Here is an 11,048-nt window from a genome sequence, read left to right as displayed (position 1 = left end):
AATCTCAGGACTCTTCTAGCCACAGGCTCCAGGAAAGCTCGTGGAAGCCAGGGGGCTCACTGAAGAAATCAGGTGACTGTCACGTGCTTAATGTGTGGCTGCCTTATAAGGAAAATAAAGTGATGCATTTTGAAAATGAAACAAAAAAAATAGCAAAGCCTAGGAGCAGATGACTTTACTGGTGAATTCTACTCATTTTTAAAGAAGAATTAACACCAATGCTTCTCAAATTCTTCCCAAAAGTTGAAGGGAAAGCACTTCCTAACATTCAATAAAGCCAGCATTACTTTTGATACCAAAGCCAGAAAACAAAACTACAAGAAAAGAAACTATAGACCAATATTCCTTATGAATATTGATACAAAAGTGCCTACCAAAGTACTAGCAAACCAAATTTGGCAACATATTAAAAAGAATATACACTATGACCAAGTGGGATTTATTCTTGGAATGTAAAAATGGTTCAACATATGATACTAAATCAATGTAATACACTACATTAATAGCATGAAGAGAAAAAAACAACAAAACCCCACATGATCATCTGAATTGATGAAGAAAAAGCATTTGGCAAAATTCAACACCCATTTTTTAAATGCCTAAAAAATAAGGAGTAAGAAGAAATTTTCCCAACATAGTACAGTCCATATATGAAAATGCACCACCAGCATCATACTCCATGGTGAAAGACTGAAAGCTTTTAGCCTAAGATAAGGAACAAAACGAGGGTTTCCATTTTTGGCCGTATGTTCAAGACAGTATTGCAAGTTCTAACTGAAGCAATTAGGCAAGAAAAAGAAGGAAGAAAGGAAAGGAAGAATAAAACCACTTCTGTTCACAGATGACATGATTTTATATGCAGAAGATCAGACACACACAAAACCTGTTACGGCTATTAATAACAAGCAAATACAGCAAAGTTTAGGATATAAAATCAACATACAAAAAATTGGTAACATTTCTATATACTAACAATGAGCAATTTAAAAAAGAAAATGAAGAAAAAATTGCATTTACACTAACATCAAAAAACATAAAATACTTAGGAATAAATTTAACCAAGGAAGCAAAAAACTTGTATGCTGAAAATTACAGAACATTGCTACAAGAAATTAAAGAAGACTAAATAAATGGAAAGACATCCTTTGTTCAGAGATGATAAGTCTTGACATTATTAAGATGACAATACTAACCATAGCAATCTCCATTCAGTGTAATTCCTATTAAAATCTTAATAGTGATTTTTGCAAAAATGGAAAAACTCATCCTAAAGTTCATATAAAATCTCAAGGGGCCCCACAAAGCCAAAACAATCAAGAAAAAGAAAGAAAATTCGAACTCTCACATTTCCTGATTTCAAAATATACTACAAAGCTACCACAAAACAAAACAATGCAGCACTGGCATAAGGATATACAAAGATGTCAATGGAACAGAATACAGAGCCCAGAAATAAATCCTTGCATATTTGGTTGATTGACTTTCAACAGAGGTTTGCAGAGCATTCACTGGGAAAACGACAGTGTCTTCAACAAATGGTGCTGGAAAAATTGGATATCCACACGTAAAAGAATCAAGTTGAACCCTTACCTTATACCATTTACAAAAATTAACTCAAACTTGATCAAAGACCTAAAGGTAAGACTATAAAACTCTTAGAAAACATCAAGGAAAACTTTATGACTTGGATTGGGCAATGATTTCTCAGATATTACACCAAAAGCACAGGCAACAAAAAGAGAAAATAGATAAATAGGATTTCATCAAAATTATAAACTTTTGTGCACACCTGTAATCCCAGCAATTTGGGAGGCCAAGGCAGGTAGACTGCTTGAGCCCAGGAGTTCAAGACCAGCCTGGGCAACATTGTGAGACCTCATCTCTACAAAAACAAACAAACAAACAAACAACAAAAAAAAAAACCTTTTGTGCCTCAAAGGGTACTGTCAAGAGAGTGAAAAGGTAACCCACAGAATGGGATAAAATATTTGCAAATCTTGTATCGATAAAGAATCAATATCTGGAGGCTGGATGAGGTAGCTCACGCTTGTAATCCCAACACTTTGGGAAGCCAAGGCAGGCAGATCACCTGAGGTCAGGAGTTCGGGGCCAGCCCGGCCAACATGGTGAAACCCCATCTCTGCTAAAAATGCAAAAATTACCCAGGCATGGTGGCACATGCCTGTAATCCCAGCTACTCAGGAGCCTGAGGCAGGAGAATCACTTAAACAAGGAGGTGGAGGTTGCAGTGAGCCAAGATCATGCCACTGCACTCCAGCCTGGGCAACAAGAGCAAAACTCCGTCTTAAAGAAAAAAAAAAAAAAAAAGAATATCTGGAATATATTAACTCCTACATTGTGGTCCCAGCTACTTGGGAGGATGAGGTGGGAGGATCACTTGAGCCCAGGAGTTTAAGTCCAGCTGGGACAACATAAAAAGACTCCACTTCTTTAAAAAAAAAAAAAAAATTAACTCGTTTTTTAAATGGGCAAAAGACTTGAGTAGACATTTCTCTAAAGAATATATACAGATGTCCAGCAAGCACATAAAAAGATGCTGAATGTCACTAATCATTAGGGAAATGCATATCAAAACCACAATGAGATCCCACTTCACACTTTTTAGGATGACCTTCAAAACAAAAAAAACACACACACACAAAATAACAAGTGACAAGTGTTGGTGAGGATGTGAAGAAACTGAAATCTTAGTGGGAATGTAAAATGGTTGAAACCCTGTTAAAAACAGTTTGGTGGCTCCTCAAAAAGTTGAACATAGAATTATCATACAGTTTACAATTCTTCTAGTTATATGCCCAAAAGAATTGAAAGCAGGGACTGGAAGACGTATTTGTACATTCATGTTCATAGCAGCCTAATTTATAACAGTCAAAAGGTGAAAGCAACCTGAGTCCATCAACAGATCAATAGATAAACAAAAAATGGTGGATGCATAAGATGGAATATTATTCCACCTTCAGAAGGAAAGAAATTCTGACACATGCCACAACATAGATGAACTTTGAGGACATTATGCTAATTGAAATGAGTCAGTCACAAAGGACAAAGACTATATGATTCCATTTGTATGAAGTACCTGGAGGAGTCAAATGCATACAGATAGAAAGTTGAAAGGGGGTTAAAAGGAGGCAGAATGGGGAATTAGTGTTCAATGGGTACAGAAAGATGCCCCAGGCTTACTTCACCAGATTGTAAATTTTTTTTTCCCAGGAGAATGACTCAGTTTATTGTTCCCAGTTTGACCCTATCTATCCCACTTTAGGCTCAAACACTGCACAGAGCTGCCACACCTAACCTGGTAACAATCACATCCCTGGAAGGTGGAGGGGGTAAACCACAAAGTCAGAAACACTGGGAAAAGCCACGGTCGCACGCGCACCTCTCAAGGAAACAAACTACAAGAAAGGGCTCAGTCACTGTACTCAGCAAGTGTGCAGTGGGCAGAGTTCTCTTCTTTTGACAGTGGCCAAATGCTTAAGTCCCTGGTTTCTTGGGATCAATCATGGCCCAAGGTTAGTAAGAAGGCCAAAAATGTTGTGAGCAGGATTCAATTTCTACAGGGTCATGGGGCATCCTCCACCATGTGAAGGGGCTCCAGCAGGTTGGACATGATCAATACTCATCCAGATTAGGATCCTGACACCCTTGCCAGAGCTCGGGCTCGGGCAGCTTTGGCCTCGTCTTCTAGTTCATCTAGGAAGCGCTCCTGGGAAATCGAGTAGAAGGTGTAACCATAAAGAGCTAACACCAGGGCCCCGATGCCTAGGCTGGTCACGATGTTCCTGGTCCGCCGCGGTAGGACCTTCTGCCACTGGGCAAGCTGCGCTCACCGCATGGCATGCAGTTGCTCGGGTGTCAGCTTCTCCCGAGTCGGGTCGATACGCTGAGCGAACCGGGCCTCTCCACGCTTAGCATCCAGAGGGTCACCAGCCCCGGAAGCCGCCATGTTGCCGCTTCTCCCTTCGTGGTCTAAAATTTTTAACTTAATTCTACTTGAGTCACCCTCTTCCCACTTGGACATCCCTGTTCGCAGGACTGTTCACAGCTGTGGGTCATCAGACCAGCCAGGACCCCATGGTCTTCCTGTGTCATGGTGAAGCCCTCCTTCATCCTGCCCACAGGGCCCCTCATTGAGTTTTTTCTCTTTCTATTGCTGTTTGCCTTCCTCTTTCATCTTCCTCATGGAGAACATCCTTCTGGTGTGTGAGAGAAGCACCCCTCTCTCTCCCTGTTTCTAGCCAAGATGTTTTGTTTACACCTACAAATCCTCTCTCTTTCTGGGGCTTAGGCTTTTGGAAAGTAGGGTTGGGAAGACTGTAAGCCCATGTCTTCTTCTTTCCCCACCATGGCTACCCTAATGGCAAAGGACAGTTACCCTCTGATCCAAGACCACGAGGAGGTGGGATTCAGAGAAGGGACCTGGGAGGTCAGTCATGTCCTTATAGAAACGGAGACCACCAGTAGATCCTACAGGCTTCCAGGCCCAGTGAGGTAGCAGAGGAAGGTTGATACCAAGAGGAAGGTTGATACCGAGAGGAAGGAAAAGAGTGAAATTGCATTCAGGTCAAATTTCACCTTTCTCACAATGTGGTCTGGGGGAGGCTAGCAACTGTGATAACAGAAAAACTTTTCCAAATGCTGATGTCTTCTGGCTGGACATCAAACTTGACAAGGGCATGGATAGATGGTATTTTTTATCATTTATCATCTCACTGCTCACTACTAGCAAATCACGTGGCACATAGCAGATTCATTGAGTAAATGAATGAATAAATAAATGGATCAATAAGAAAAGATCTCACCAAGATTACTTTCCTTTTCTCTTTCCTCCCCAAATTAAACAAAACCTGAAAGTAAATTTGATGTGGACCCAGAAGTAAAAGAGACAGTATATTCAGTATTTTTAATGTGTTGAAGGTGCCGAGGTTTCTCTGTGTAACCAAAATACAGGTTCAGTCACTTGCCCCTTGCAGAGTCTAGTGAAGAAGAATGAGGTCTGGTGTAAAGAAGGTGATTTTGTATTCCAAAGCTAGCTTAGGGGAAGAAGTACAGGCTTCCCTGCCTTAAGGGTATCGCTTCACATTTGGAGCAGAAAGTGGGCACTTTTGGCCAGGTGTAGTGGCTTACACCTGTAATCCCAGCGCTTTGGGAGGCTAAGGTGGGTGGATCACCTGAGGTCAGGAGTTCGAGACCAGCCTGGCCAACATGGTGAAACTCCATCTCTAATAAAAATACAAAAAATTAGCTGGGCGTGGTGGTGTGTACCTGTAATCCCAGCTACTCAGGAGGCTGAGGCAGGAGAATCACTTGAACCCAAAAGGTAGAGGCTGCAATGAGCTGAGATCTGTTCTCCAGCTTGGGCAACAGAGTGAGATTCCATCTCAAAAAAATAAATAAATACAATAAAAAGAAAGTGGGCACTTTTAAAAGGGGACCTGGCATGAATGATATGCAGGGCAGGAAGTGAACAGGTAGGGGTCCACATACTACCTTCAGTGCCTTATCTACCAGGTAGTCAAGTTGGTGCCTTGGTGGGTAGAACTAGGTTATAAAGATGGCCAAAACTCTCCAGGTGGGAGACAGTTTCATAGCAGGCATACTTTGAATTGTAAATTGACTGTTGTCTTCAAGGCAGTTTCCTGGTGGGAGACAGTCCCACTCTAGAGCTTCTAAGCACATAGACGAACTTGCTCTGTAGGAAGTGTCTGGTGAAGGGGAGGTAGAAGGTTATAATTGCATTTCTGAAGGGCTAAGTAGGAAGTGGGGAGCATGGAGAAATAGAGAAAAGAGAAAAGAAGAGAAATAATAATAATAACAACTTATTCTCTATCTCTTAGAAAAAGGGGGTTACTCAGTTATACCTACACATCTATTTCGAGATTTCTTCTTCAGCAAAGCATTCCTTGCTCACACGCCAGGTTCTGCCTTAACTGAATGTTTCTCTGGCTGGTGGGACCCGAGGACCCTGCCTCTTCCAGACACTCTACCTATGTGGAGATGCCTCCTGGGGACTCTTTCCTGGGCATCACCAGCTTTGTCTTCACAGCGAGACATCCTTTGGCTGGTGCTAGGGGAGTATGGGCAGGTAGAGTGGGTGGCTTTTACCGCAGAAGGGCAGGCAGACACTGAAAACGAGGAAAGGCTTTCCTAGCATTGTCTCTATAGCAGCAGAGGCTGTTTTTCTAGATATCACAGGGATATTCTCATGTAATCTGATGAAATGAGTGACGGAAGCAAAAGTCTCAGTCAATCAAGGTTTATTAAGCCAGCTTGAGGGAGCATCCAGGAAAAACACAGACACATCTGTGGCTGTTTTTTTCTAAAAAGGTTTTCAGAAGGTTTAGTATTTATACATTTCCTTAAAGGGAGGAAGGCAGGTAGGAAAATGGACAGGTAGGCAGTAAGGTAAATGGTCACATTATTGTGAGACTTTAGTTAGTACCCACTAAATCTACATTTTACAAAGATAAGGTATATGTTTGAAGAGAAAAAAGGGAGAAAATGAAGAACTGATTATGCAGACTTCTCTGGGTAGGTGGAGGAATGACTGGTCTCATCTTGTCTATGTTTTGCACCTGGGAAGGTAAGTTTGTAACTGACATTGTCAATATAGAATGAACTGACTAGTTTTTGGCTCTAGCCGTAGACTGTAGATCTAAAGTTATAATTGACATGTGCTTGTTTATGGGAGGCTGGCAAAGAATTTACTTTTGAATGATCCGTGGGGTGGTCCTTTGTAGATGCCTGAGGACTTTTATCTTCCAGTGGGGAACCGCATAATGCTAGTAACAGCTATTCATTTGGAAGAGAGTGTTATGTGACTCAGTCTCCAGGCTTAACCTTCCCTTTTGCATAAGGACTTTGGGGGTCCTGAGAGTTTTTTATTTTCCTTTACACCAAATTATACCAACAAACACAATGGCCGATGAAAGAGGATTCAGCTGCATAGTGGGTCCCAGAGCCAACTATTAAGAGATGAAAGGACATTAGGTTAAATAAAAATTCAAATCAAAAAGTGAGGTCTCAATGCTTTGGTTTTGGTTTTTTGTTTGTTTGTTTGTTTGTTTTATTTTGTTTTGTTTGGGGAACGAAAGAACCTTGTGAAAGGGTTCTAAGCAACGAGTTAGGAGACCTCAAGTCTAAGATGAGCCAGGCGTGTCAAGTAAGCTGGTAATAGCACCTTGCCTTATAGGCCAGCAGGCCTTGGTCTTATGTTATGGGTCACATAGCCTTAGTGTCATGGGTCACAGAATGCCCTAAGAGTAAACTGATGAAAATGATGAAAATGACAGGCCAGGCAACTGAGGAAGCTGCACATTGGCACCCGCTGAGTTGTTGCAAACTATTTTTTCATTGCATTGGAAATGTGTTTGATCATCTAGGCAGAATGTAAAATCAACCTAGAGAACATAACAGGATATTACATAGGACTTTTCCGGTTGTGTTAGGATGTTTGCTGAAAAGAACTCTTAACAAGCACCTGCACCTTCTACAGGAACATACTTGAAATAATTGCTAAAAGGTGGCCAAATACTAATTCTTTGAATTTTAGCCAATCACACACCTCTAGGCTACATAATGGAAAAATGAACTTATTAAAGGGATGTGAAGATGCCTTTAAAGAGAGCTGGAGTGTTGGTTGGGTATATTACTCCTGCCTCTGGGAGGAAGTCACCTCCTGTCCACCCCCACCTAGCCTGATAACCAGTCCCAGAAGAGGGGAGTCAAGGCTACCCTCTCACCTGAGGATATAATTCAGGAGTCAAACCAGGAGAGAAAATGGAAGTGAGAATCAAGGGCATCCATGTGAAACAGAGAACGGAAAAACCACTCGGTGGATCCCCAAGAGTGCTGGTCCAGCCTCTGTCCTCCCCTGCTGGAATCCCACCTGCCTTTCGAGGCCCAGCTCCATCTGCCATTCTGGAAGCCTCCTGCAGCTGCCAACTTCAACAGTGATCTCTTGACCCCCTTACAGCACACCTGGCCATTGTGGGCCCTTGGATGCTGCCCAGGTATCATGGCAGCAGCACTCTCTGGGTTATAAGTGGCCTCTGTCACATGCGTCTTTTACCCCATCCCCAGCCCCAGAGAAGACAAACATCTCACCTCTCCCCACTCAGCGCCTTGCCAGAGGTGCTCAGAAAACAATTCACGAGTGATTACACAGCTAGTTAGGTACAATTCTGCAGGCCATTTGTCTAAACTCAGTCCCAGGCCATCGAAGTTACTCCAAGCTGGATACGCCTAACTCTCCTTATGTTTCTAGCTGGGTTCTGAAAGATACAAGATACCCATCTTTCTCAAACATATTGTCTCCAGGCTGGGTCACCCAATGGAAAGGCCAAGAACATGCTTAGGGCAATAGCAAGATAGGGAGCCCAACACTTTTTTTTAATGTGATGATTTACATAGGCATCATGAGAAAAACTGGCCTTCTTAAACAGATGGCTTAGTGTCAGATCTGCTTTTAGTTGCACATGGGTGACTGAGGTGGGATGTGCCAGGTCTTTTCATGCTTGGGGCTCCTACTTTGCTGGCACCGACACACGCCTTGTAAGACTGTGACTTTTAAAGGTTCCTGCAGCACTTCCTGTGTAGGTCTGCTCCATAGCTCCAGGCACTATGCCTTCTCAACCCACAGGTCAGGGAATAGAGGCCCAGCGAGGGTCAGGGATCTGAATCCAGGGGTGGGGAGCCCCCTGGGTGGGGGATTTATTTGAGGCCTGGGGCAGATGCTATGGATGAGGCTTCCCCACTTCCTGCTGTGCAAGGAGAGCCCGTTGTTGGCATTGCCAGCACTCCACCAGCACTTGATCCTCTGGCTCAGAGCCCATTTACCTAAGCAACTTGCTGCAGGGCTCTGAGGTTCCATATTCTCCATTACAAAACATAGTTAATAGTATCATATCTCTCTGGTCTAATGCCAGAACTTTAATTAGGCTTAAATGAAGCATAGGAGAAGACAACTCACCCAGGACCTAGCATGCTCCTTCAGGTCTTTGTTAAGGTTGGGGCTCTGGGGGACAGGAGGGCCCATCCTGGAGCAGAAACAGGAAAAAGTGACTGACTCTCCTTGACACCCTGAGTGGCAGATCCAGAGCACTGTCACCAGGAACAAGGGGAAGCACACCAGCAGGAGCCTCCCAGCCCTCCGCTGCAATGTCTTCCGGACTGCTAATGGTTTCATGTGTGCAGAGGCCAATGCCTCAGTCCTGGGGATGGGGTCTGGGACAGCTTCTGTGGCTGTCTCTTCAGCCGTGAGCAGACGCATCCTTTTACAAATAATGAATGCCATTTTCCTTAGCTGCCATGACGCGAGAAAACTGAAAAACAACCCAAGGTGAGAGGACAGTCTGCTGCTGGGCAGAGGCCTGAACGTGAAAACGAAGCACAAACTCAGACCACAGGTTGGCATTCTGTGAGATTCAGAGGACCTGGGTCGAGGAAGGAGTGTCTCCATGGTCACAGCACAAGCAGGTCACCTGGGAAAATTTACACTCCCTTCCCCACCCAGAGACCTCATTATCCCACCCACCAAGACATCCCCAAAATATGATTTGAAACGAGCAAAGGATGCTTTCTCATTTTTATGCACATTGTTATAAATGAAGCATCTTTTTTTAAAACGTACTGTTTTATTGCTGTGTTATAGGGATTTGCAAACTTTCCTGTAAAGGGCCAGATTGTAAGTATTCTAGACCTTTGCAGATCACACGTACAGCCTGTTTCAACTACTCAATTCTGCCACTACAATGCAAAAGAAGTCATAGGCAATAGAAACGGCATAGAAGCATTCCAACAATACTTCGTTTACAAAAACAAGTAGGGGGCTAGATTTGTCCCACTGGCCTCTTTGTCACCCTCATGCTCTATGATATGTCGTCTAAATAAAACCAGTGTGTTTGTGCTGCAGATACAATTATAGGACAATTTCTCTTCCAACCAAACTCCTGCCTTCAAGCCCCTTCTATGTAACAACCCTGGAAGCACCCCTGGTCCTGCAGAACATTCCCGATACCAGCTGAGGTTTCCGTGCACTACCTCAGGAGGCCTTCCGGGCCAGGGGCAGGAGGAGCCAGGAATTCTGAGTTAGTCCTGAAGACACCCAGAGAGCAGAGAGCTCAGTGCTCTTGGCTATTCACATAGGAAGTTGGTTTTCTGTTCTTTTCCAGAGAACTGCACAGATAATACACAGATCGATGCCAAGTAAAACAAGAAGGAAAAGCTGGCTCTGTCCGGGAAAGAGCTGACAACAAACACGTCCTGACTGGGAAACACTTTCTGCTGCTTCCTCCTCGCTGCCCAGCAGCGAGGGCAGAGGTGGGACTGGGGCCATCGGGGCCCTCACATGCCGGGCAGGGCTGCTGTGCTCAGCAGAGGATGCCTCTACAATCTCATTTGCTTGAGATTTTCAAGAAAAGGTGAGATTTTCATTGCTTAGAATGAGGGATAGAGACAAGATTTCTTGAAGAACAGGAAGGGCAAGACTTCTTACAGTTTTTCCCAGCACTACTATGATAATCATCATGGCCTGATGAAGGTTAGTATTCTAATTTATTAATAGTTTCCTAAGTGCCAGGCACTGGACTAAATGTATAATCTCCATTTTATAGAGACAGAAGCAAAGATGTGTGTGTGTGTCTGTGTGTATGTGTGTGTATATGTGTTTGTGTGTATGTATGTGTGTTTCTGTGTATGTGTATGCGTTTGTGTGTATGTGTATATGTGTGTGCATGTGTGTATGTGTGTGTGTTTGTGTGTGTATGTGTATGTGTGTTTATGTGTATGTTTGTATATGTGTGTGCATATGTGTATGTGTGTGTCTGCATATGTGTATCTGTGTGTACGTGTGTGTGTATGTGTGTATGTGTGTTTCTGTGTGTTTGTGTATGTGTATATGTGTATGTGTCTGTGTGTTTCTATGTATGTGTCTATGTGTGTTTGTGTGTGTCTGTGTGTTTCTGTGTATGTGTATATGTGTGTATTTGTGTGTATGTGTATATGTGTGTGCATGCATGTGTGTGTGT

The 11,048-nt window shown here is 43.2% G+C and overlaps 1 pseudogene; it reads right to left on the bottom strand.

Annotated features, from left to right (window-relative positions):
* Positions 1-3,649: 3,649 nt before the first annotated feature.
* LOC105505496 lies at positions 3,650-3,967 on the bottom strand (annotated as a pseudogene).
* Between the last annotated feature and the right edge of the window lie 7,081 nt (positions 3,968-11,048).

The sequence above is a fragment of the Colobus angolensis genome, unplaced genomic scaffold, assembly GCF_000951035.1.
Source record: "Colobus angolensis palliatus isolate OR3802 unplaced genomic scaffold, Cang.pa_1.0 Scaffold126, whole genome shotgun sequence".
Classification (NCBI taxonomy): Eukaryota; Metazoa; Chordata; class Mammalia; order Primates; family Cercopithecidae; genus Colobus; species Colobus angolensis.
The sequence above is the reverse complement of the archived record's forward strand: the minus strand, read 5'-3'. Positions and strand labels throughout refer to the sequence as shown.